Source organism: Lissotriton helveticus, chromosome 4_1, assembly GCF_964261635.1.
Source record: "Lissotriton helveticus chromosome 4_1, aLisHel1.1, whole genome shotgun sequence".
NCBI classification, from domain to species: domain Eukaryota; kingdom Metazoa; phylum Chordata; class Amphibia; order Caudata; family Salamandridae; genus Lissotriton; species Lissotriton helveticus.
This window is the reverse complement of record NC_136063.1, coordinates 250,328,806-250,354,342: the sequence shown is the minus strand read 5'-3', so window position 1 is coordinate 250,354,342 and position 25,537 is coordinate 250,328,806.

Below are 25,537 nucleotides of genomic sequence, written 5' to 3'. Positions count from 1 at the left end.
GCTGGATCGCAGATGTCACTCTGCGAACCGACATTGGGAATATAAGGTGGCTCTAACCGATAGTGGGAATATAAGGCGGCTCTAAAAAGAGCTCTTGTGTTTATTAGTTGGAGCTACATATACGTGGGAATGCACAGCTTCAGGTTATTCAGAACAACTCAATTTCCCTGATCTGTGAAGTGTACTCCATCACTTCTGTAGATATCAGCCATATCAAAACGTATGTTGTAGTTGTAGATCAACCCCATTCTATGGTCTCTGAGGTATGCAGACACAGCTTTCTTGACATTCTTCCTAGATTTCTCAATCTGAGGACAAATTTGATCTGACCATTCCCACTTCTGTCTTTGGCATATATTGGAATATACAAAGACAGATTAGGCAAAAGCAACATCAATTGTGGAAGAGTGTCCTTCATTAGCATTTCCAAACCTACCCCAGTCAATGCGCCTAGGTCGTTTTCACCACAGTGCACAATCATGAGGTCAGGGTTTTGGAGATGCAAACAGGTTTTAACAAAGGCAACAATTGGTGCCACTTCAATCCTCTCTGTCCAAACCATTTAATGTCCACATTTTGTAAACCTAGGTCTAAGTCAATACGTCTCTGTTCTGCATACCTCTTGCACCAGAAAACATAGCTATGTCCTACGATCCACACTAGCATTTTGAAGGTATGTCTAGGAGAAATGCATAGATGTCTGTAGTTCATGCAGTCCGTTCGTAGAATAAGAGATATGTTTAAAGATCGGGAACTACTTTTTTTACCATACAAAAAAAAATTATGCCTGATTGGAAGATGAAAGACATTGTTTTTTAAAAGTATGGTGCACATTTATTTTGTGGAAAAGCATCTTTGTGATTGGTTAAGAAAAAGCAGTTTAAATGTGGGGTACATATCATAGGATAAAATTTTCTCAACTCAACCACACCTGCTACTTGCATCTGGAAGGCACTGTTCGAACAATTGTGAACTTTTAACCTGCACGTGGCGGTTAATGTTCGAGAAAATGTTGCAAAAAAATATTGTTAGGTTTAAAAAAAATGATGAACTTTTAACCTGCACGTGTTGTAGAATGTTCTAGAAAGTGTGTTGATAGAATACGTTGCACTTCTGACTTCTATGTGTCCATGAATATTACAAAAACTGTTTATATGGAAAATTAAAAAAAAAAGAAAAGTTTTGAAACCTAAAAGAATCAAGGAACTATTCTAATTTGTTCATTACATGTATTTATGTGTGGCGCAACAACATTACAGACACAACAGCACCAGGAAGAGGAAGAGGCAGGGAGTGGGGGGACGGGGGGAGATGGGCACCCTGGCACACATGCACAATTGAGTACCGCACAACTATAGACAACTATGGCCAAAATGAAACACACCAACAAGGAGCACAAGTCACACAACCCGCCAACATCACACCAGTGAACGAACATAGAAGTGAAAACCACACTGCCTGAAAGGGAGAAGGGGGAACAAAGCTCACATGAAGGGACATCTCATACACAATGCAGCACACACACATAGGGAGCAGAGTACACCAACATCCAACATAATGTTGTCCAAACACAAACATTTGCACAATCGAACACAGGACACAAATGCACTCGTCTGTGTCGGATAAGTGTCCAAAAGCGTCATTACGATACAGGCACATGAGAAAGCATAAGTACAAACCCACAGTCCGGATGGGGTAGCAATTCACGTATGGCAGGCAGCCAGAGAGTGCGTGACATACACATTGGCATACAAATGAAGACACAACACATTTGGAGACAAGTGAAAATGTATAAACTTTATATAAAAAATTGTGTGTCAGTACGGCCAAGAGTAGAGCACGATATGCAGACAAATGCAGCAGCATGCTTGAATAAGGAACGTACGAAAACGTCCATGTTCACCTCGGGGTAGTCCATCTCAAACACGCGTCAGTGTCAAGAAGCATTGGTTGTCTGCGCCTCGGACATAATTCTACGCCAATGCAGCCATGTCCACTGTTTTTTGGGACATGTGACCAGATGTACAACGTGCAATGATGAGGCGGGACATGTGCAATGTGGCACATCGAGTCGTGGTTGCAGGTACCTTGTCACTCGTCCATGAACGTGAGTGCAGCTGCGTAAGCCACTATCTCTAATGATTGATGGTTGGCCACAATATTTGACATGTCGTCGACTTAATCCATCAGCTGACCGGGACAGATGTGTTGACTCCAACCACTGTACCCAATGTGCACCAAAGCACAATCGGGAAGTGGGTTAATTTGCTCACTCTATTCTATGATACATTGAATCTCCCAGGCCCAGTTCCCAAAATGCATGCCAAACATCCATGCATGCCATAAACGGGCATCACTATGACACTCCTGGTCATGGGCCAACAGGGGGTGCAAACACATGTCGTAATCCATGTCAGCTACCCACTCGTTGGAAAGGTACACGTCCATTCACCACTTGGTTAGGCACATGCGACATTGGAATACAGGTTGAACGTAGGTGACGTCCGCAATGTGGTAAGTGATCTGCAGTACTGCTAAAGGTAGTGCACCCAAGACATTCAGCAGACATGCAAGGTATAGGTGGACGTGAATGCAGTTGACCATGTGTTCGGGATGCCCTGCCATTGCGTCTGTGGCTCTGCTTGTAGCTGCACTGGCTTGCTGTGTGTCAGTGTTGTGGATGAAATGGCACAGCTTGGCGCAATGAGCCGGGTGTTTGTGTAATGGGTGCAGGGCAGGGGTGTGGTGGGAGTATGTGTGAAGGCCATTTTACGCATGCTAACTACGACAAAGGACTTTTGAATGTGGGATGTGTACTCGTTCTCAAATCGGGCAGTGCGTAGTGTAGGAGACGGATGCAAATATTATTGTATCTGTCAGTTCCTTCTCGAAGCAGCAGATGTGCTAGTGCAAGATAGCTCAGACAAACAACCTTTCATCCCTCCAGCAGAATTCATACAGGATGTGTACAAAGGCTGGTCATGGGTGTTGTGGGATGTCTGCGACCCAGGTCATCATGGCCAAACAGCCACTCCTCCCTCCCACGAGCCCCCACACTTTTGTACTGTGCATTGTTGTATCCCGTGCACTCCTACGGCACACCATTGTAATGCCTATTTGCACATGTCCTGCGGCATTCCAACCACACCGTCACACTGCCGTTTGGAGGTAATGAATGCCACTTCAGAAGATCGACTGTTGCGGCCCTTGTGACAGCCACGCTAGAACACAGATACACACTTACCGCACTTCCTGCACACGGACATGTCCGAGACACCTCGTTCTCCTTGCCAGATAGGCACAACCCTGCGCTGACCTGTGTACGTCGGACCAGCACATGACGCTTGTGCATGCAGGAGGATGCATGCGTAGCTACATGTCAAGGGTCACTGCCAACACTGAGGTGACATGGTAATGTCTGCTGAAGACAGCACACTGTGATGTTGCAGGGTCCGTGGCCATCGTGCTAACACAATGACCACACGGACACACTTGCTCAGATGCGGCTTCGGAGGACGTTGGCGGTCCTGGGGTTGTTGCGATGAATGTTGTGGCCTTCATGGGTATCCCTGTGTCATGCTCATTGACTCTATGGCACCTGTGGGTATTCCGGTGTGGCTCTTGGCTGTGTTCCCTTTCATTCTGCAGGTAGTTGTCCTGCTTAACACCAGCAGAAAGAAGGTGTAAAATCCCAAGTGCTGACACAGTTTTTCGCCGGAATTTGTTTCGCATCGCAGTTGTTGTGAAAGTTGTGATGTGATTTTTTCGTGTACAGAACAATAAACGAACTGGGCAGTGTATCCTGCCAAGATCCAGCACCTGACCCACTATTCTCAATCAATATAAATACAATGAGATTTCTTCATTGATTTTGTGTGTACACTGTAAGTGCACCCACTACCATAGTACAATTCAATACAGGATTTTAGTATTTAGAATAAATTGCAAAGATGCACCTCATGTCTTTTTGCACGGGAACAGCTACTGTGCATTTCATTATCAGCACTTTAATGCAACTACAGTTGAGATAAATCTAATACAGTATTCAGAAGCTGGTGCAAACTGCAGACATCACCAGTATTCCTGTGATAACTGCCCCTAAACTAAACACCATAAGAACGAGAGAGTCACACAGCACTTAAGAAAACAACCAAAAACGTTATTGAATTCTTTTTTTTAAAAACTTTTTTTCATAAATATATATATAAAGGATAAACTAATAAACTACATTTAACACAAAGAACACAAAACAACAAGGCGGAACACTCCTGTGGGGACCATGAATGTCGACAACACAGCCATGAAAATAAAGCACAAAATAAGGACGTGTGTAATACGCATATCAGAGGAGTGAGACACAGAGAAACAGAGAAGGAAAAAAAAGCCAGAGAGGGAAGGAAAGAAAGGGAGTGAGACAGGGAGAAGGGAGAGACAGTGAGAGAGAGATAAGGAAAGGAAGGGAGTGAGAGAGAGAATGAAGAGAGGGAAGTAAGAGAGAGAGAGAGAGAGAGACACTGCTGCCCCTGCGCATCCATGACCAAATAATTACATGCTGCCACTGGAGTGTCTACCAGTGGGCACTCCACGTGCCCGTCAAAGCTCCGCTGCCCTGCAGATCTCACAGATGTCGCTGAGTCCTGAGGCCTGATTGGCGGAGAGCACATCAGCTTCACCTCGGCCTGGCAGAACTCAGAGATGTCGCTAAGTCCTGAGTCATAAATGGCAGAGACCACATTAGCTTCTCCGCGGCCCGGCAGATCTCACACATGTCGCTGAGTCCTGAGTCATCAATGGCAGAGACCACATCAGCTTTTGGTGCCGCTAAACCTGTGCAACTCAAGTCTGTGCCACATGGTGGTAGGCCGCTTACGGCCATAGAACTTTGGGTGCGACCAACCCTGTGCAAACCAAGTCTGTGCCATGTAGTGGTAGGCCCCTGACGGCCACATGAGCTTAGGGTGACACTAACCCTCTGCATCTCAAGTCCGCGACATGTGGTGGTAGGCCCCTGATGGCCACATCAGCTTCGGGTGGCACTTATCATGTGAAACTCAAGTCCACGCCACGTGGTAGTAGGCCCTTGATGGCCGTACAGGTCAGGGTGCGACTAACCGTCTGCGCAACTCTCCATGGACTCTTTATGATTCAGACCCGTGGTGCATCCGTCATCCAGTCACCACCGGCAATAAAGGATGTGAGGTTGTCAAACCATTATATTTGCGCGGTCACATGGCCTGTGACGCATGTGCTGGTTGGGTGTGGTGTGTGTGCAAACCTGCCCTCAGGGAGTGGCCGTAACATGTTGACAACAAGACCACTGACGCTATCCAACACTTTCCCTACTGTTGCACTCTCTGGAGTTGGAATAGTAATTTTAACCCCTATGCTATCCAACACTTTCCTTACTGTTGTACTCTCTGGAGTTGGAATAGTAATTTTTACCACTACGCTATCCAACACTTTCCCTACTTTTGCACTCTCTGGAGTGGGAATAGTAATTTTTACCACTACGCTATCCAATATTTACTGTTTTAGTTAATGTAGTGTATAATTCATTTTAAGAAAATGTTTTTAGTTTGTTATATATCGCTTTTATATTTTTATTTATATTATTGTTGTATGTGTATGTATTTATCATTTATAAAATATGTTTAACAATTTATGAGTTATTATAATAATTAATTTTAAATATTATTAAGTATAAATATTATAAATATATGTATTATTTATTTTATTTTACATTATTTTTAAACATTTTTAAAAAACTATATTTTTGACAATTATATTTCTTTCCGATATTTTGTACTTACCATATTGTAGATAGGACTTCGATATTCTTTTTAAAAAAATATCTTTTTATCAAGTTTGGCAATAATCATATACATTGTACCATTCTCTGTTCTATGCAATTACCCAACACATTATACCAGAATCAGGGGATAACGAATCACAATTACAAATATGTCATATCTCTGAGTCCATTCCTTCCCATTTCTAGTTCCACCATTGGGGATATACATATACTTCCCCGATAAACATTCCATGTCTTCCTCTTCTTATCCCACTTTTTAGGGCAGCCGCGTGTTGTGAATACTTCCTTTTCCGCCACCATACACCTATCGAGCTCTTTCGCCCACATATGGATGGATGGTGCGTCCGTCACCCCCCCATTTTCGTGCTATCTCTTGCTTACCTAAGGTATATCCTAATGTTGTCATCTGTCGTTCAATTTCTGTGAGGTCTGTGGCTAACTTTAGTGAGAGGTGCAAGCACTCACACATGCTGCAATGGCAGGCCGGTAGTCACAGTTTAAGAGAACTCCCATGGGTGGCATAATACATGCTGCAGCCTATTGGTGACCCGTGGTTTACCTATGCCCTGGGTACCTTACCACCATATACTAGAGACTTATAAGGGTACACCAGTAGCCAATTGTGGACGTGTCAAAATACTTACCATGCCAATTTAGGGAAGAAAGCACAGATGCTAGGGTCCTGATTGGCAGGATCCCAACAGACTAAGTCAAAACCCACTGACACTAGGCAAATAGTGGGGTTTATCATGAAGGCAGATCCTCCTACTTCCCTGTTCAACCACCCCCCACCAAATGTAAAGATGTGAGACTAACCTTGCCCAGGTGATTCCTCATTATCTAGTTGGAAATATCTGGAAAGTCTGTCTACGTTGGGATGGTTACTCCCAGGTCTATGTTCCACTGAAAAGTGTGGGCTTTACATACTTCATCTGTTTAAGCCATAAGAGCAGCTTATGGTCTGTCTGAACAATGAAGTGAGTGACAAATAGGTATGACCTTAACTTCTTCAAGGCCCAGACCACAGCAAAGGCCTTCCTCAATGGCTAACCAATGCTTCTCCCTGGTAGTCAACCTTCTGCTTATGAAAGCTACTGGTTGATCCTGGCACTCCTCATAAAGTTGTGACAAAACTGCACCTATTCCCATCTCAGAAGCATATGTCTGGACAATGAAGGGTTTGGAGTAGTCAGGACTTTGCAGAATTGTAGCAGAGCACATAGCTTGCTGCAGATCATCAAATGCTTTCTGACAGCGAACTGTCCACTAAACTTTCTTAAACATTCTTTTGGAGGTGAGATCAATAAGGGTTGTCGCCAGTGTTCCCTGAAAGCTGCGCACCCGCGCGCGTGGTAACGCCTGTGCCGCCAAGTGCGCAGTGTCCAGTGTGAAGCGCGCACATCCGGGGAGAGCATTCGTACCGCAAGCTTTACAATCGCGAGCGGCGCGAAAAACAGTATTTTGCTGATTGTTTCAAGCCGGTGCACGCTGGGGCTCCTGCACTTGCCACATTTCTTTATTAATGGGGCAAGGCTGGGGGCTGTTTGTGGCCGCCTTTGTGAAAATATTTGTTAATTGCAGCACCGTCATGCGCTGCAATTTACAAATATTTTCACAATGGCCCGCAATCAGCCCCCAGTCGTGCTCTATTAGGAGAAGAAATGCAGCAAGTCCAAAAGCACGACGTATGCTTTACACATGTGCTTTTGGACTTGATGCAAGTCTTGTCTTAATGAAACACATACTGCGGGCTGATTGTAGACAACTGTGAAGATATTTATGGTATTTGCAGCGTATGATGGTGCTGCAATTAACAGCAATACTTTCACAAATGTCCACAATGAGCCCGCCGCCGTGTTCTGTTAGGAAAAGAAATGCAGTAAGACCAAAAGCACGACGTGTGCTTTACACATTGCGCTTTTGGAGTTGATACATGTCTTGTCTTAATGAAACACGACTATGGGCTGATTGTAGACAACTGTGAAGATAGTTATGTTAATTGCAGCGCATAGTGGTGCTGAAATTAACAGCAATACTTTCACAAATGCCCACAATCATCCCACAGCCACGCTCTATGAAGAAAAGGAATGCAGCAAGTCCAAAAGCACAACGTGTAAAGCACACGTCGTGCTTTTGTACTTGATGCATGTCTTTTCCCTAGCTGCCAAAGTTTATTAATGAATGTGAGTGTCATTATGAGTGACATTGAAGGACTATGAGTGACACTTTCTCTCGAGTAAAAACAAGCAAGGTTTTTTATTTTGCACAGCTTGCTTAAGAATCAAGACATTAAATAAAGGGCATAAATAAACTAAATTGCATATATATTATGAAGACGATAATGAAAACATTACTCCTTCAAGAGTTGTCTTCTTTTTGCAGGTCGTAGAATATTTAATGACTATTTGAACATTTGAATATTGTGACCTACATTGAAGATTACCCAGTGAGAAATTGTTTGCATTTAATATAGAAAATTCTTTCCTCAGTCGATGATATTATCTAAAATCATTGTAGAATTTCTACTTTACCCCTTTATGGTGATAGGCTTTCCTTTGAGACTCGGCGAGTGCATTTACTAACAGTGTGGTATAGCCCTCCACTGCAAGGTAGTTAGTCATCAATTAAATGGGTTAGCATTCATTATGATGTAATTAGAATGAATATTTAACTTATGGCTTGTAGATCACACACCTAAATTAAATGTTAAAATTGTGGCAGTACAATAAATCTACTTCGTCTGACTTTCAACTGAATCCTAATTATTAATATTTTAAATTTTTGGCATTCAAACAAACAAACACAAGGCAAGTATACTATTATCTTGTAGAATTAAAACCTCCTTCCTCAGCTATCATGCAGAGCTTCCCCATCTCAATTTAGTTGCCTTTCTAACTTTCACAACACCCACCTGTGTATCTCCATCTAATCCAGAATCGTTGACCCAATACTCATCACATCAAATACACCACTATATCCATGCACACTGGTTCTTCTATATTGTTATCTGCTGTTTTTAGTTATAAGCATACCCATGTCAGGCATACGGACAAGGAATGATGGAGGAAAATAACCCCAACTATGGGTTCTGGTGATTTCCCTCATATTGCAACTCACCAGAGACTGCTTAGGAGATCATTTACAGTTTGATGGAATGGAAGTACCATTCAGTGCCACCAAATGCCTGGTCCACACACAGTGGTGGTCGAGCCGCTGCGTTTCCGACTGCAGAGTATCTGCTGACTCCACTGTTGAAAGCCCCTAGTCAGTGACCTTCCTGTAGCCAAAGGGCTTCCAGCTGTGTATGCCACATATGGGGTGGGTCTACTGAATTTTTCCTGCTTGAGGTTACCTTGTGATGCATGGCAGACTTCAAGAGAGGAAAGGGGAGAGGAGCTGGCTTATCGGCTAGGGCGGGCGGCTTCGAATCTGAGGAACTGGGTTTGTGTCTCTGCAATGACAATGAACATCCTGTGATTCTGGACAAATCACTTAATCTCCCTGTGCCTAACAAAAAACATAAATGTGTTCTCATGTAATGCAACCGGTGCGATGTCAAGCGCTCTGATACCCGATTCGGGGCAAGTTTGCGCTATATAAAACTCTTTAAAGAGGAAAAAGAAGCAGTGAAGATAAGGGAAACATAACAATATCAGAAATCACACCCATTTAAGCAAAACTCTAAGAAGATTTTAAAGGCGCTATAAGCACAGGAAATTGCATGGTTTTCCATTAGTTGGGATGTGAGTGAAGGAAAATGGGCTCTGTAAGATGACGGCAAAGACACATAAGGTGGAAATGCAAGTAGTGCAGGTATGGGCTGCAAGATCTTTTAAATCTCACTTCCAGCAGAGGCTACAACCAAAAACCATTGAAAGAACACATTCTCTCCTAGCTGCCAATTTTTTAGATTGCTTATATTTCATGTTTCCATGGTTTCTGTGTCCTTAAGAGTGACACAAGTGCCACTTGTTTGACAGCTAGGGGGAGATTTACCAAAAAGTCCCTCAACGTAGCGCAGTCCCCCGCGAGGCTGCACTGCGTTGCGCGGCTGGTAGGGAGCAGGAGAACACCATATCTTCAGAGATATAGCTCTCTACTTCACTGTTACCTGTAAGGTGCAGGCGGGCGCACCTCTGTCCTCCTGAGCGTGCAGTGCTCTGTATGAAGCACGCACACACAGCACATCCGAGAGAGCGTTTGTGCGCCGAAAGGCAGAAAGTGCTCCTGCACTTGCTGCCTTTCTTTTCTAACTAGAGCGCGGCTGTGGGGCTGACTGTGGGCCTTTTGAAAGTATTTATGTTAATCACGGCGCCTGTCAAGGGCTGCATTTAACATAAATAGTTTCAAAAGGCAAACAATCAGCCCCACAGCCACGCTCTATTTAGAAAAGAAATACAGCAATTCTACAAACTCGAGGTGTGCTTTTAGAATCATCTGAAAGCACACGTTCGTGATTTTAAACTTGATGCCTTTCTTCTCTAAATAGAGTGGACTGTGTGGCTGATTGTTTGCATTTTGAAAGTATTTATGTTAAATGCAGCCCTTGACGGGTGCTGTGATTAACATAAATACATTCAAAAGGCCCACAATCAGCCACGCAGCAGCGCTGTAAGAAAATAAAAGCATCAAGTTTAAAAGCACAACGTGTGCTTTCAGATGATCCTGAAAGCACACGTGTTTGTAGACTTGCTGCATTTCTTTTCTTAATGCAGCACGTCTACGGGGCTGATTGTGGGCCTTTTGAAAGAATTGATGTTAATCACAGCGCCGTCATGGGCAAAAGGCAAACCATCCGCCCTGCATTTAGAAAAGAAATGCAGCAAGTTTTATATAGTGTGACCTCAACCCAAAAATATTGGAGCCCTTAGTCTTTACATGATTTATTTATTCATTTGGTATGCATGGGGAGTTTAATTGATTTGCCCAGATCACAGGACGTTAGGCTGACCAGAGACTCAAAACCCATCTACTAAGTCAGCATCTCGAGCATTACGCCACAACCTCTACAATATTCAATATTATCTGCAAATTTATGCAACAAACAACCATTGACAAAGCTAAGAGTCCTGGCTTGTTGTAGGTGTAATGTTACTTGTATTATATATCTGGATGCAATGACAGAAGAAGCAAAATATCAGTTGGTGGCACACTATTCTAAGCACAGGTTTTTGCATACTTGCTTTTAAGTCATGCCTTTAATTGCATCGGTCACGCCCCTTTGATAAACCCCCCTAGTTTTTTCATTCAACTTAAAACCCTGGTCTACACGCATGGTCGGGGTCTTGGCGCACATAGACTTGGCTGCAGCACACAGAGACCTTACTTTGCCGCACATAGAGGAAAACAATTAGAGGGAAAATTGGTTGTCGCTATGCATCCATAACCCTTAACGAATCTTCTGTAGTAACCAGTCAGGTCCAAGAAAGCTCTGACCTAAGTCTGGGTCAGAGGATTGGATTGCCCCCACAGATGATGGTCCAAATGTTGCTCTCCAGTGGTTGGACCTAGCCTCCACCTACCTGGTGGCCCTAAGTAAACAACTTTACTCTGCCCTATCTGGCACTTTGTAGTCTTAATAGTGAGGCCTGCCTTTCACAGGGCCTTAAGTACATTTCAAAGGTGGACCAGGTGATCATTCAAGGTGCAGCTAAAGACATCCATATCATCTAGATATGCTGTACTATAGGCTTCTAGACCTGTTAGGAATTTGTTAACCAGTCTCTGAATTGTGGCAGGTGCATTCTTCAAACCAAAGGCATCACAATCAATTGATAATGCCCACTGGGGGTTTGGAAATGCTGTTTGGGGATTGGCATCATCAAATATTCTGATTTGCCAATAACCAGCAGTCAGGCCAAATGCGCTGAGATACTTGGCATAGACCAGTGTATCAATCAGCTCATCTGCCCTTGGAATTGGATGGGCATCAGTCCTCGTGACTGCATTGAGGCCTCTATAGTCAACACCAAACCTCATATATCTCTTACCATCCTAGATGTGAGGTTGTGGTACTAGGACTACAAGACTAGGTATCTGAAATCTCGATGACCCCCAACTCCAGCATCTTCTGGATCTGTCCTGATGCAGCCACTGACATGGTGAGACTGTCTGTAAATGTTGCTTTTCACAGTCAGACTATCACCAGTGTCCACTTCATGGGTACACCAGGTGGTTTGACTAGGTGTCAGAGAAAAGAGACTGGGAAACTGATTGAGAACCTATCTACAATCAGCTTGCATTGGACCAGAGAGGTTGTCTGATCCATGTACAGGGTCTATTGTGAGGAGATCAGAGAGAGGAGCACTCTCTTCTTCCAGTTCCTCATCCTTGGCCATGAGCAAGCTCATGTCAACCCTGTCAACAGAAGGTTTTAGGCGGTTCACATGAAGTGCTCTGTGGGGACTTCTGGGAGTACCTAGGTCACCCAAATAGAGGACCTCACCTTTCTATTCCAGTAAAGTGTGGTGGCCACACCACTTGTCTTGGAGAGCTACTGGGGCCACAGGCTTCTGGCTAGCCTCAAGATTTTTGCTGGCCTTCTTCAAGTACTCAGTCATACAAGAATGTAGGCCCAGTACATAGTCAACTATGTCCTGTTTAGGAAGCTTTTTTTAAATGTTATTTTATAGTGTAACAGCAAATAGCACATTCACAATGAAAAAAATATATAAGTGCATATTGTGTCATAAGTAGCGGATAGCATGTAGTATATAAATGGCTAATATACAACCAACCTTATAAGAAAAGAAAACAACAACAGTGCAGGATTACATAAGTGCAAATTCCAGATGTTATGAGTTATCATATATGCCAACCGGTGTATTCCAAGAGAGGAGATAAACAAGGCTTTCAAGTTGTGAGTTCGGGGTGTAATAACAAATTCGCAAGCAGTGGTTGCCAAATGTTCTTGGGTCGGAAGGCGAGAGGAATCAGTGTCGCATAAACATTGCTAGTGGTGTCACAATACATCAGTTCTCTCAGCCACTCCTTTATAGTCGGGGGTGTATGTCCCCCCAGTGTAAGGAACCCTGTCTCTTGGCCAACAGTAAGGCAATAGCAGTAAAGCGGCATATATCAGTTTCCAGGGGATGGGCATATCCCAATAATGCCAGCAGCGGGGAGGGGGATAGCCCAAAGTACACCATGAGCATGAGATGACCAAAGACTGCATCCCAAAACGCGAGGACTGGGGGGGCAGTTCCATGCCAGCTGAATGAAGTCAACTAGCGGGGCCGCACATTTCCAACAGGTATCAGGCTTTGTGTGATCCATTTTCGCAAGAAGCCTGGGGGTGAGATAGGCCCTGTGTATATATTTTAAGTGAAGTAGTTTATGTATGTAGTTGTTGGAGATATAGCAAATCTGCTTGCAGCAAAAAGTTCACACTTTTTCTGTCAGCAGATACCCCAGCCCCAAGTCTATCTCCCAGGTTGCCTGTGACTCCTTCCCCTCCCCCCCGGACGAGAAGTCTGGGCAAGGTGGTACAGCTGGGAGACCGAATGTGTGCTATCGGGCGATGGTATTATTGTGGATAAGGGAAGGAACTCCTGCGGTTCCAACACTGAGGGGCGAATTGCAGTAATTACGGAGGTTCTAGTCTTGTGTATTAGAAACAAGTCCAATGTAGATAAGTCTCGATTCTCCACCATGTCTACGACTGGCTGGACCTGGCCTTCCTTAAACGCATCCCTAAATATTCGGATCTGGCAGTGGGAGAGTTTTTGTTGCGTTAAGCTTTCGGTGGTCAGGGGCACCTACAGATTGTTACATAATGGCAAGTGCGGGGAATACAGACGGTCAGCCTTCACATATTGACAAAGTCTCTCCCAGGCCCAGCAAGTGGTTTGTAACGTGTGGATTTCCGCAAGGTGTTCTTGTGAGGCCCCTTGGTATGATAGCAGAAACAGGGCACGGACGAGCCTGAGAGTGCCCAGGTTCTGTTTAGGAAGCTTGAGCGGTTGCTACCATCCTTCTTTAACCAAACATATTGGACCCCTAACTGGATGTCCATACAGAGGTTCACATTGGCTGTAGCCCAATGCCTTCTGAGGAATTTCTCTGTAGGCAAACGGAAGGCAGGGTAATAAGCCATCCCATTTTCACCTCTGCTTTTCTGGGAGTCCCATGATCATAACTTTAAGGTCTTGTTCAACCTTTCAACAAGCCCATTGCCCTGTGGATGGTAGGGTGTGGTAAACTTATAGTTAACACCACACTCTTTCCACATAGAAGTGATGTAGCTGGACATGAAGTTAGAATCTCTGTCTGACAAGACTTCCTTAGGGAACCCCACTCTGGAAAATATTCCCTGGAAGGCTCTGGCCACCATAGGAGCTGTGGTGGTCCTAAGGGGAATAGCCTCTGGATGCCTAGTGGCATAGTCCAGTACCACTAGGATACAACTGTCTCCAGATGCTGTTGAAGGGTTTGAGGGACCTATAATGTCTATCCCTACCCTCTCAAATAGAACCCCAACCACTGGTAGTGGTATTTAAGTGGGCTTTGTAGTGCCACCTGACTTACCACTGGCTTGGTAGGTGACACATGAGGGACAAAACTCCTTGGTGTCTTCAGACATGTGGGGCTAGTGAAAGCCTGTCCCAAGACTTGCTTTTCCCAGGATGTCCTGCAAAGGGTATGTTGTGTGCTAGGATCAATAGTAAACCCTTGCATTTCTGAGGTATGACCAACCTCCTGGTGGAACTAGGCTTGGGGTCTCTACTTTCAGAAAACAATAGCCCATCTTCACATTAAGTCCTATGGGACCCACTAACATTCCCTGCCTCCTCAGCAGCAGCTTGTTATCTAAGCTGTTCAAGAGAGGGGCAGGCCTTCTGCTCCAGACTCAGGTCTTCCCTTGTCAGGCCCAAGCTCCTCTTGGACAGTGCCTTCCCTGGTACTGAAATCACCTCCCTGAGGAGACTGATTCTCACTTGGAGTCTGAGAGGAGGATAAATCCTTATCCTTCCTGCTTCTTCTCTTGGAAGCTGACTGGTTCATTCTTTCAGGATCCAGAGCTCCCTCAGCGCTTAACTGTTTGGCTTGAGCCCTAGTGACAGCAAAGGCACTGGCTGAAATTCCCATCATTTCTGCATGCGTCCTGTACTCCACCTCAGACCAGGCTGACGTTTCCAAATCATTACCCAGTAGATAGTCTACAGGTAGGTCTGGGGTTACCACAAGTCTATTTGGGCCAGTTGCCCCTCCCCAGCTGAGATTTACAACTGCCATGGAATGATCTGTACTGACAATGCTAGCATTAGTCACTTGGTAAATTTGACCAAGTAGGATTTTCTCAGGAGACACAAGTTTCTCTGTCACCATAGTGACACTGGCCCCATAGGCTACAGCTTCCTGACCATTTATGAGAGGCTGTTGTCTGTATTTGCCCAAGGTAGTGAGACTTATAAATAGGGTGGCAAGCTGCACACCACCATCACAGACTAAAACAGCCTGAGTGAGTGTCCTGACTAGGCCAGAACTGACTTCAGTACCCAAGGTTAACCCAACTAATCTCTTGGGGGGACTAATCCTACATGTGCTATTGCTAGAGACATTAGAAGTCTTAGGAGTAGAGGAGTAGTAGTAGTTGTAGTATTAGTGCTAGACTTATATCAATTGGCATTCTTTGCCCTATGGCCTTCATCTTTACACAAATAGCACCAAGGTTTCTTGTTAGAGGAAGATGATTGGGACCCACCCCCGGAGGATGTTTATTTGGGGACCTGCAGAAGACTCTTTTCTTGTCTTTAGCTTTCTCAACATCTTTCTCTAGGGCCTTAGAAAAATCTTGCTTCTTCTGGTCACCACTATCATGAGACTTCTGTTTCACCCTGGTATGAACCCATTTGTCTGCCTTCTTTCTTAATTCTTGAGGAGAAGTTAGATCTGTGTCTACCAGGCACTGGTGCAGTTGCTGAATTTGACAGTTAAGAATTTGCTCCCTCACTAGTAAATTATACAGTCCTACATACTCATGCACATTACCTCTTTGATGCCAGCCTTCCAGAGTCTTAATAGCACTGTCAACAAAATCTACCCAGTCTTGAGTGTGTGTATTCTGTCTGTCCCTAAAAGTAACCCTGTTTTACTCAGTGGTTAAACCAAACCCATCTATGAGGGCACTATTCAAGACTTTGTAATTGTCTGCATCTTCTTCCTTTACAGTCAAGAGTTTGTCTCTACCTTTGTTAGCAAAGGAGGGCCACAGGATAGCTGACTAATGCCCCTAATGAACCTTCTGAACTTCTATATAGAAAGAGGTACCCCCTAGAAGTAATTTATAGGTCAGGGAGCATGGGCAAAAAAGACAAAAAAACTAGAAAAACCTCCCACACGACCTGTATTCCTTCTCTGTAGGCTAGCTAGAACTCTTTGGGCTGTCCATTACTAAACATATTAAGGCATAAAGATAGACATACAGGAAAGTATCAATTTTTTACATTTTTTAACTTTTTAATGAGTTTTTTGATTATACAAAGTTAAAAACATATTTGTGAAACCACAAGAAATTCATTAATACAAATATACAGTTCTTCCACATTGTAATACATCAGACTTTGTTTAATCAGAAAAAAACTCATTGAAAAAATTTGAACAGGTTTAAAAATGTAATAAAATGATACATATCAGTATGTCTATCTTCATGCCTTAATAATTTTACTAATGGGCAGCTCTTAGAGCTCTAGCAAGCCTACAGAAGGAATACAGGTCATATGGGAGTTTTCTCGAGTTTTTTTAACCTTCTAAACTTTACAGGCCCTCTGTAAAGCAGTAATCCAGTTGTGGATGTGATCACCCACCTGGTAAGGAGGGGCTATCCTGCTCAAGTTCTTAGTGTTAAAGGAGTGTTCCCTAACTCTAGTTTCACTAGTGCTGCCCATGTGGGATCCTAATCCAAAATTCTTCCTAGCCCTCTGAAATTCTAGGGTCTCTTTGTCTAGGTTCAACTGTTTCATCTTGAGTCTGAGCTTGGCTTTCTCAAGCTTCAGTAGATGGTATTCCATTTTTAAGAGTCCTCCCTCTTGCTAGAGATGGCAGTCCCTATGGAAGTGTTAGAGAAGGTTGAATTGCCTGAGGAGAACCTGGCCTCCCCTGGGCTCTTTGAGTTCTATCAGGAGGAGGAATAAAGGGGGGTCTGCCTCTAGGTCCTTCCTCTGACCTTCAGTGCTATTGCCTGGGGGATTAGAGTTCACCAGTGAGTGGTCGTCAGACTCCACCTGGTCATGCTCAGAATTTGGGTCACTAGGGTTGACTCTTCTTCTGGAGCAACACCACCCATATCCAAATTATGCTGCCCTTCTGACCTATCAGGATTTTGAAGGTAATCCTGCAGTAGCATCTCTAAGAACTGTTTTGTGTTAGGGTTGCTACCTGTCTTAAGTTTTCTATATGTAGCCAGGGTCCAGAGTTCCTGGAACTTAATATCACTGTATCTAGAGGGTTGAGCCTCACTGGAATCACCAACTAAAGACATGGTAATAGGTGTTGTGTGGTGTTGCACCTACCTGCTCTGGTGAAACTAAACTTCCAAAGATTGGAGAAAAGGTGATAAGAGCCTTGACAACCAATTAAAAAAGTTCAGTAGAACTTACTTGATCACAGTATTTTATATGTGCCTAGCAAGTGATGGTTTTTCAGGTAACCTTCACCTTGTTTAAATGGTAAAACAGTGCAGGCGTTCATCCCAAACGCTGAACACCAATGCAGCAGGCTGGTCTAGTATACGGTGCACACTTATTCAAGTGGTGCACCCTGCACTAATCTTGACAACCCTTATGATGATTCTAGTGGTCTTTGATAACCATAGAGAGCTCTCAAAGTGGTAGCTGTGGAGAACAGCATTCAGGGTTATCTTGAAGGAGTGTAAAGCAGCTTGTTTTACCAACTATATTCAACAGTGTAAGTTAAGTGAAAAAGAAACACAGTGCTTATATAAAAATAAGTCTATCTATCACACAACACAATCACTAACACATTAGTAGATATTGTACCCGGAGATATCAACACATAACACAAGAATACTTTGAAATAATCTGGTAAGTAGTAAAAACTATACACTGGTCTCCAGGGGAGACCAAACCATATATTAAGAAAGTGGAATGCGAGCTGCAAAGGAGCATAAGACTTGGACCTGAAGACTCAGAGGACCTGGGGACACACAGAACCAGTACAAATCAACAGAAGAGTGACAAAAAACAGAAATGGGACGAGCCATAAAAGGGGATAGATTACTACCACCAAAGTAGGAATACTAGACAGATACGCGCACAGTGCTAGAAAAAGAGCCCTCAGGCACCAACAGACAGTCGGTTGCCAGTTGTCGTCATTGGGCTCTTGTTAAGAAAAAAGGGAATGGTATCCAACAATAGTGAACAAGTGAATTAAAAGAAGTACTGGCTACTCCCCAGTGAAGAAAAATTATTTAATGCAGAGGTAGCTCTGATTTCATTAAAAATGTTAGTGCAAGACGGACATAGACCTGGTTGTGTAAATTTGAACCAGGGGAGTCCTATACAGAATTAAAGATTAACATGTTTCAGCTACAAAAGAGCCACAGGTCGGCTTAGCATTCATCAGGACCAAGAGAAAGTAAAAATCGCCTTTGTGGGTGACGCACTCTAAGGCGCCAAACCCACCTAGGGCGAACAGAAAACAAAAAAAGGTTACAAACTTGAAAGTAAACCATGCACAGGAACTTCCTCGTGCGTACCCTCAAAGCGTGAGGGCTGAGATATCTGCAAATGATCAGAAAACAGGGAAAACAGAAAAACAGGGTAAGCTATTACAACATTTCCCAGTATGTCTTTCAATATGAAATCCACAGTTGTTATCAGCAAAAGTGCATGAGGGTGAGCCCACCAAAAAAGTAGTGCAAAGTGGAAACACACATAATGTTATATAAGTCTCACTGAATCACATCTACTTACAGGTTTAAACCCCACTAAAATTAGTGAGTTTTACGTACACCAATTATTGCTGCTACAAATTTATAGAGCGCAATGAAGGTATCTTAACCCAAAGGAATATCAACCTCAACATAAGCACACTTCATTATTTTAAAATACTGGGAAATGTTGTAATAGCTTACCCTGTTTTTCTGTTTTCCCTGTTTTCTGATCATTTGCAGATATCTCAGTCCTCACGCTTTGGAGGGTACGCATGAGGAAGTTCCTGTGCATGGTTTACTTTCAAGTTTGTAACCTTTTTTTGTTTTCTTTTCGCCCTAGGTGGGTTTGGCGCCTTAGAGTGCGTCACCCACAAAGGCGGTTTTTACTTTCTCTTGGTCCTGATGAATGCTAAGCCGACCTGTGGCTCTTTTGTAGCTGAAACATGTTGACCTTTAATTCTGTATAGGACTCCCCTGGTTCAAATTTACACAACCAGGTCTATGTCCGTCTTGCACTAACGTTTTTAATGAAGTCAGAGCTACCTCTGTATTAAATAATTTTTCTTCACTGGGGAGTAGCCAGTACTTCTTTTAATTCACTTGTTCACTATTGTTGGATACCATTCACTTTTTTCTTAACAAGAGCCCAATGACGACAACTGGCAACCGACTGTCTGTTGGTGCCTGAGGGCTCTTTTTCTAGCACTGTGCGTGTATCTGTCTAGTATTCCTACTTTGGTGGTAGTAATCTATCCCCTTTTATGGCTCGCCCCATTTCTCTTTTTTGTCACTCTTCTGTTGATTTGTACTGATTATCTCATAAGGGGTTTAAGAGTGGCCTTTTTGACCCTTTCTCTCCTGTTGATGAAATATGACACACAGACCCACCCATGGTAAGTACCCAGGAACCCCACTGAGGCTGTGTGCAAAGTGGAAAAACAGAAGTGTACCCAATGGAAGTCAATGGAGAAGTTGCAGTTTTAAAGAAGGACCCTTGCTGGAGGACCGTGAAGAAATCCTTTCGAAGACAGAAGGTTGGAGAGCCACCTCACATGTGGATGCCCCAGGAACCAGGTTACCTGCGCCAGGGAAGCCGGGTGCATTGGGGTGAAGTGACTTCGAAACCTGCCGTAGACACCAATGGGAGAATTTGAAGAAGATGCTTCAGAAGAAGACTGTGAAGGAGTCAGGTGGAATTCATGGTTGGATTTTTGAAGTGAAGAACTTGCAAGCAGAGGGGGCAGAGTCTATGCCACCAAAGAGGAGACCAGGCGGCATGAAAGCACAATGCCCACCGATGTCAAGAGGTTCCGAAAAGATGAAGGTGACCATGACGCTGCATCTGCTTCTGTCAGGACCAGGCGATGCTGTGGAAAACCAGGAGCCATGCATGAGCAGCCACATGTCAGATGTCAGTGTCTAGGTGGTCGGTGTCTGGCAGGAACACTAACAAGCCTTGGGAGCCGCAATTGCCATGGAGATCAAAAAGGAACAAATGTTTGGCCAAGCAAGGTATAAGGGACTCACCAAAGGCAGGAGAGTCAGAGCAGGCCCTGAGCAAGCAGTGGAGCCCACTGAAGCAAAGGAAGACCCTTGAGGGGACCACAGGCTGGAGGCACAGGAGCTGCAAGATGATCTCAAACAGCTCAATAAAGTCAGAGGCCCATGATGCAGGAGATGCAGGGAGGACTCTGTTCTTCAGGAAGTGAGGTGCTGGAAGCTGGAGCTTCTTGCAGCCTGGAAATCTCTGGAGTGTCAAGCCTTGGCAACGGTAAGTCAACATGGTGCACAGGGGTTCAGTCCCAACAGACCATATTAGGGATACTGTCCCCCAAATTGTAGGGAAGGCAAGTCAGGTCTCTAGAGACCCACAGAACCACCACCTGTGTTGCTGAGCCTTGGGATGTCCGTAGGACATTAAGAGCAGCAGACCGGTAAGCTTCATTGTGGTGCCTGAAAATGCAGGGGAGTAACTCCTTCACTCCAAGGGAGATTTCTTCTGATTTCCTTGATGCCCACAGGTCTTTTGGAGAACCTGAAGCACAGAAACAGACGATGCAGAAGACTTGAAGAACAGCGAGACCAGGAGCAGCAGGATGCCGTTGAAGTCCATGTGTCCAGACGATTGAAGAGCAACGTAAATTCAGGGTTGAGACTGGTCCCACGACCAATCTGAGGACCCACCCATAAGGGACCACATACATAAAGCAAAGGGTTGGGACAACCCGGTGGTCCCTCCCAGGGGAAGTGGCTGGACAGAGGGGAAGATACTCCCATGTCCTTTTTCCAATTTCTCTCCAGAGCAGGAACCAAGGGTTCCCGAACTGGCTCAAACCGCAGTATGCAAGGAATGTACCATATGTGCCCTTCAAAGAAGTCTGGTGGCACTGGCAAGTGTCCCCACCAGGGCCCAATATCTAAGCCCAGTCTGGGAGGTGGTCACACCTCCCTGCCACAGAAAGCCTATTGTTCCACTTTCCCCTTCTCTAGACTGGCTCAACAGCAGGGGGGCAGAATCATGTTTGAGGTCAGCAGCAACACTAGCTTGGTGGTACTACTTGACAGCGGTTGAATATGGTATTTTGCACATTGTTTACTTACTGTCCTCTGTCTTGTGCAACCCTGGAACTCTTAATTATTATATGTAGGGATTCTACTTATTTACAAATAGAATTGCACTATTAGCTGTTTAGCTTTCAGCTTTTTAACAATGACTAATGTCTTGTCCCATGGCCTCAGTCGATGCCAAACTAGAACCGATCACCACGGCTCGTAACTGTTTCTTAATAAAAAGGACCAATTGTCTAGATGAAGTTTATATTTTAACAGCATGAACAAATAGAGATTCCTTGCAATGGTATTACTGTATTAAATGACCGCATTTAGGTGGCTTCTAAAAAAAGCATGAGGAAATAGTGTAAGCAAAGACACAGAAGTTTAGTTAATGCTTGTTTACTACCCTATCTGTAAATATTTTAGCAATTGTCCGATATACGTTTTTTTTTACTGATGCACGCCCATTATTATATAATCACAAGAGGGAGGTAGAAGACTGATCCATTCAGTTTCCTAGATTTGTATACTAATCAAGTAGGGAAGGATCACTTGTCCTGCACAACCTTTGGTATGCAGGAGGAATGTGGGGTGTCCCAGATAAAAGACCCTCATAGACGTGATGGGTATGGTGGTAAAATTAGCGGTATATCTTGGTTTTCCGCTTCTTTGATCACGTGTGTGCATAATCATCAGGTCAGTGAAGTTATGCAGCCTCCACCAGGAGGTTCTTACCCAAGGTTGGTACAGTAGTGAGCCAGTGATAGGGGGGGAAAAGGAGGGCTAAGACAGTCTAAAAAGTCCCGAAAAGTCAGATAATAGTTTTATTGGTACTGTATTTGGGACCAGTAAACTCCATAATAGTGCATTCTAGAGAACTGGTTATGAGTAATAGATGCACTCGGAGTATGAAAGGTTGTTTTAAAAAAAAGGGGGGGTGGGCTAAAAAACGGTTGACATGTGTCTGCCTCAACAGCCTTAACTAGGACTTACAGGCATTCATCAGGACCTACGGGTGAATAAAGTAAGAAAAATATATACATATAGCAGTGCTCTGAAAGTTGTGGCAAGAAATAGGAATATGTTAAACCTGTTTCTCTGTTATTGAGGTTGCAGTGTACCTGTGGAAAATAAGAATAAGGAGGGTTGCGTATCAACAAACAAGGGGCGGGGTACAATGGGACACATATAGAGCAGAAAACTGCTGCAACCGTCTATTTCAATGATAGACACATTCACAACTGAAAAAATGGCAATACTTTATAGAACAGCCAGTGTATGGCAATGTCAACTCATTCATCTCCAATCCAAACTCGTGTGAGGGACCTTAACATGCTTGCAGTTGGAACAGCATGCGTATATCAGTCATTATTCCACTTAAATTTCGGGTGTTCCTCAGATAATACAGATACCTGTGAGCATGCGTGCAGTCCACACTACTCGTTTTGCAAAGTGACTAAGGCTAGGTGATTTACTCCTAAATCATGTGCGTTTAATCATGCGTGAGTTCTAAATCGATGTTGAATTCTTAGCGAACGCAGTTACCTCACGCGCTTTGTTTACGCGCTCCAATCAGGTAGGGGAGCTGCGAGCAGACTAAGGGAAAGAAATATCGGGTTAGGGGTTTGCTTATGTCTAAGTATACTTGCGGTTTTCGTATCTTAGGCTTGTTGTGGCTTGCACCTCTTGCGTCTTGCACCGTCAGCTTCGTTGCACGTTCTGCTCTCCCTGACCCGGAAACAGTGAACTGTGTTTCCGGGTCGGGATGAAGAGACGGCGCTCTGGGCGTAGTCAGCGCTGATTGGCCACTCGGGGGGTTACTATGGTAACCATGACAACGAAATGACTATTGGTCTCCGTAAGAGTGTTTTAATCAATGTCAACATACACAACGAAAAACGGGGTTCTATTGTTACATTAAAGCTCGTTTTCTGCATAAAAAGCTGCGTGCTGAAAGGGAACGTGGTTCTGATGAAACCCTTTATCTTATCATTATGGTTGAAAATGATTATAGGAGGCTCCTACATTACCTCATTGTTGTCTCTAGAGGCAGATTATGGAGTGTGTTTTATTTTACTGATGAATGTTTAGACACTCAATTAGCTTTGTGTGAGACTGAGCCATGGAATATTATCGTTCAATCCGTCACTATGGGTACTAAGTCTATGTACCCATCTCTGTTCTTTTTCATAAAGAATCTTTTCTGCATTTCTGTCTTTCATGGACAAGGTCTCGAGGATGACCCACTGTAGATCTTCAGTGGTGTGGCCCTTCTCTAGATAGTGACTTGCCATTTTGGTGGTGCTTTTTTTTGCACTTCACATTACTTCGGTGCTCACATATTCTCTGTTTAATTTTTCTGCAGGTCATTCCAATGTAGCGGAGATGGCAGGGGCATGTGATCATGTAGACCACATGACTAGTGTTGCAGTTTGTGTGACTCCTTAGGTACCATTTGAAGTCAGGTCGTAGTTGTAACTCTTTGGTAGCTTGTGTTAGATTACAAACTGAACATGACCCGCATGGATAATGTCCTGTTACCTGTGGATTCCCCCATGGATTCATCATGTCTCTAGATTTCTTCGGGGCAGGTCTCGTGTGGACCAAGATGTCCTTCAGATTTCTGCTTCTTTTATTGGCGAATCTTGGTTTTGGCCAAGTCAGATCACCCGATATCAAAATTCTCCAGTTTTTATTAATCAATTTCTTGATATCATTCGTCATTGGACTGTATGTTGTCACACAAGTCAATATTCCTTCAGCAGGTTCTTTTTGGATAGTTTCAAGAAGTGATTCCCTATTCTGGTTTCTCGCCCGTTTCCTGCATCTGTTTATCGTTTTCCTTGGGTAATCATGGGCTTCCAATTTTTCACAGAGATCGCTAGCTTGTAGCTTATATTCGCCAGTGTTACTGCAATTCCGCCGCAACCTGAGAAACTGGCTGTATGGTAGGTTTTCTCTCAGGGAGCGGGGATGAAAGCTGTTATATGAGAGCAGGCTATTCTTGGCCGTCGGTTTGAAGAAAGTTCGGGTTTGGAGTGTATTGGCCTCAGCATAGATGGTCACATCTAAGAAATCAATGCTTTTGTCATCCGCAGAGTAGGTAAATTGAAGGCATTCATCTCTCTCATTCATCCAGGTGTGGAATTGTGATAGATTGTTCTGATCTCCTTGCCAGATTACGAAGACATCATCGATATATCGTTTCCAGAACAATATATGATGAAAAAATGGATTGGTCTCTTCATTCAGGATGTACTGGTCCTCATATGTGCTAACATAGAGTCCAGCCACACTCGGGGCAAATGTACTGCCCATCGAGGTCCCGTGGCATTGTAGGTACAGGGTGTCTCTGTATTGGAAAAAGTTTTCCGTCGGGGCCATCCTACAACACTCTAATATGAAATGCCTGGGGGTTTTGTAGGTCCATACAACGTTGAAGAGTATGTCCTCAATATGGATACTCTTGAGGACATACTCTTCCACGTTGTGTGGCTGGACTCTATGTTAGCACATATGAGGACCAGTACATCCTGAATGAAGAGACCAATCCATTTTTTCATCATATATTGTTCTGGAAACGATATATCGATGATGTCTTCGTAATCTGGCAAGGAGATCAGAACAATCTATCACAATTCCACACCTGGATGAATGAGAGCGATGAATGCCTTCAATTTACCTACTCTGCGGATGACAAAAGCATTGATTTCTTAGATGTGACCATCTATGCTGAGGCCAATACACTCCAAACCCGAACTTTCTTCAAACCGACGGCCAAGAATAGCCTGCTCTCATATAACAGCTTTCATCCCCGCTCCCTGAGAGAAAACCTACCATACAGCCAGTTTCTCAGGTTGCGGCGGAATTGCAGTAACACTGGCGAATATAAGCTACAAGCTAGCGATCTCTGTGAAAAATTGGAAGCCCGTGATTACCCAAGGAAAACGATAAACAGATGCAGGAAACGGGCGAGAAACCAGAATAGGGAATCACTTCTTGAAACTATCCAAAAAGAACCTGCTGAAGGAATATTGACTTGTGTGACAACATACAGTCCAATGACGAATGATATCAAGAAATTGATTAATAAAAACTGGAGAATTTTGATATCGGGTGATCTGACTTGGCCAAAACCAAGATTCGCCAATAAAAGAAGCAGAAATCTGAAGGACATCTTGGTCCACACGAGACCTGCCCCGAAGAAATCTAGAGACATGATGAATCCATGGGGGAATCCACAGGTAACAGGACATTATCCATGCGGGTCATGTTCAGTT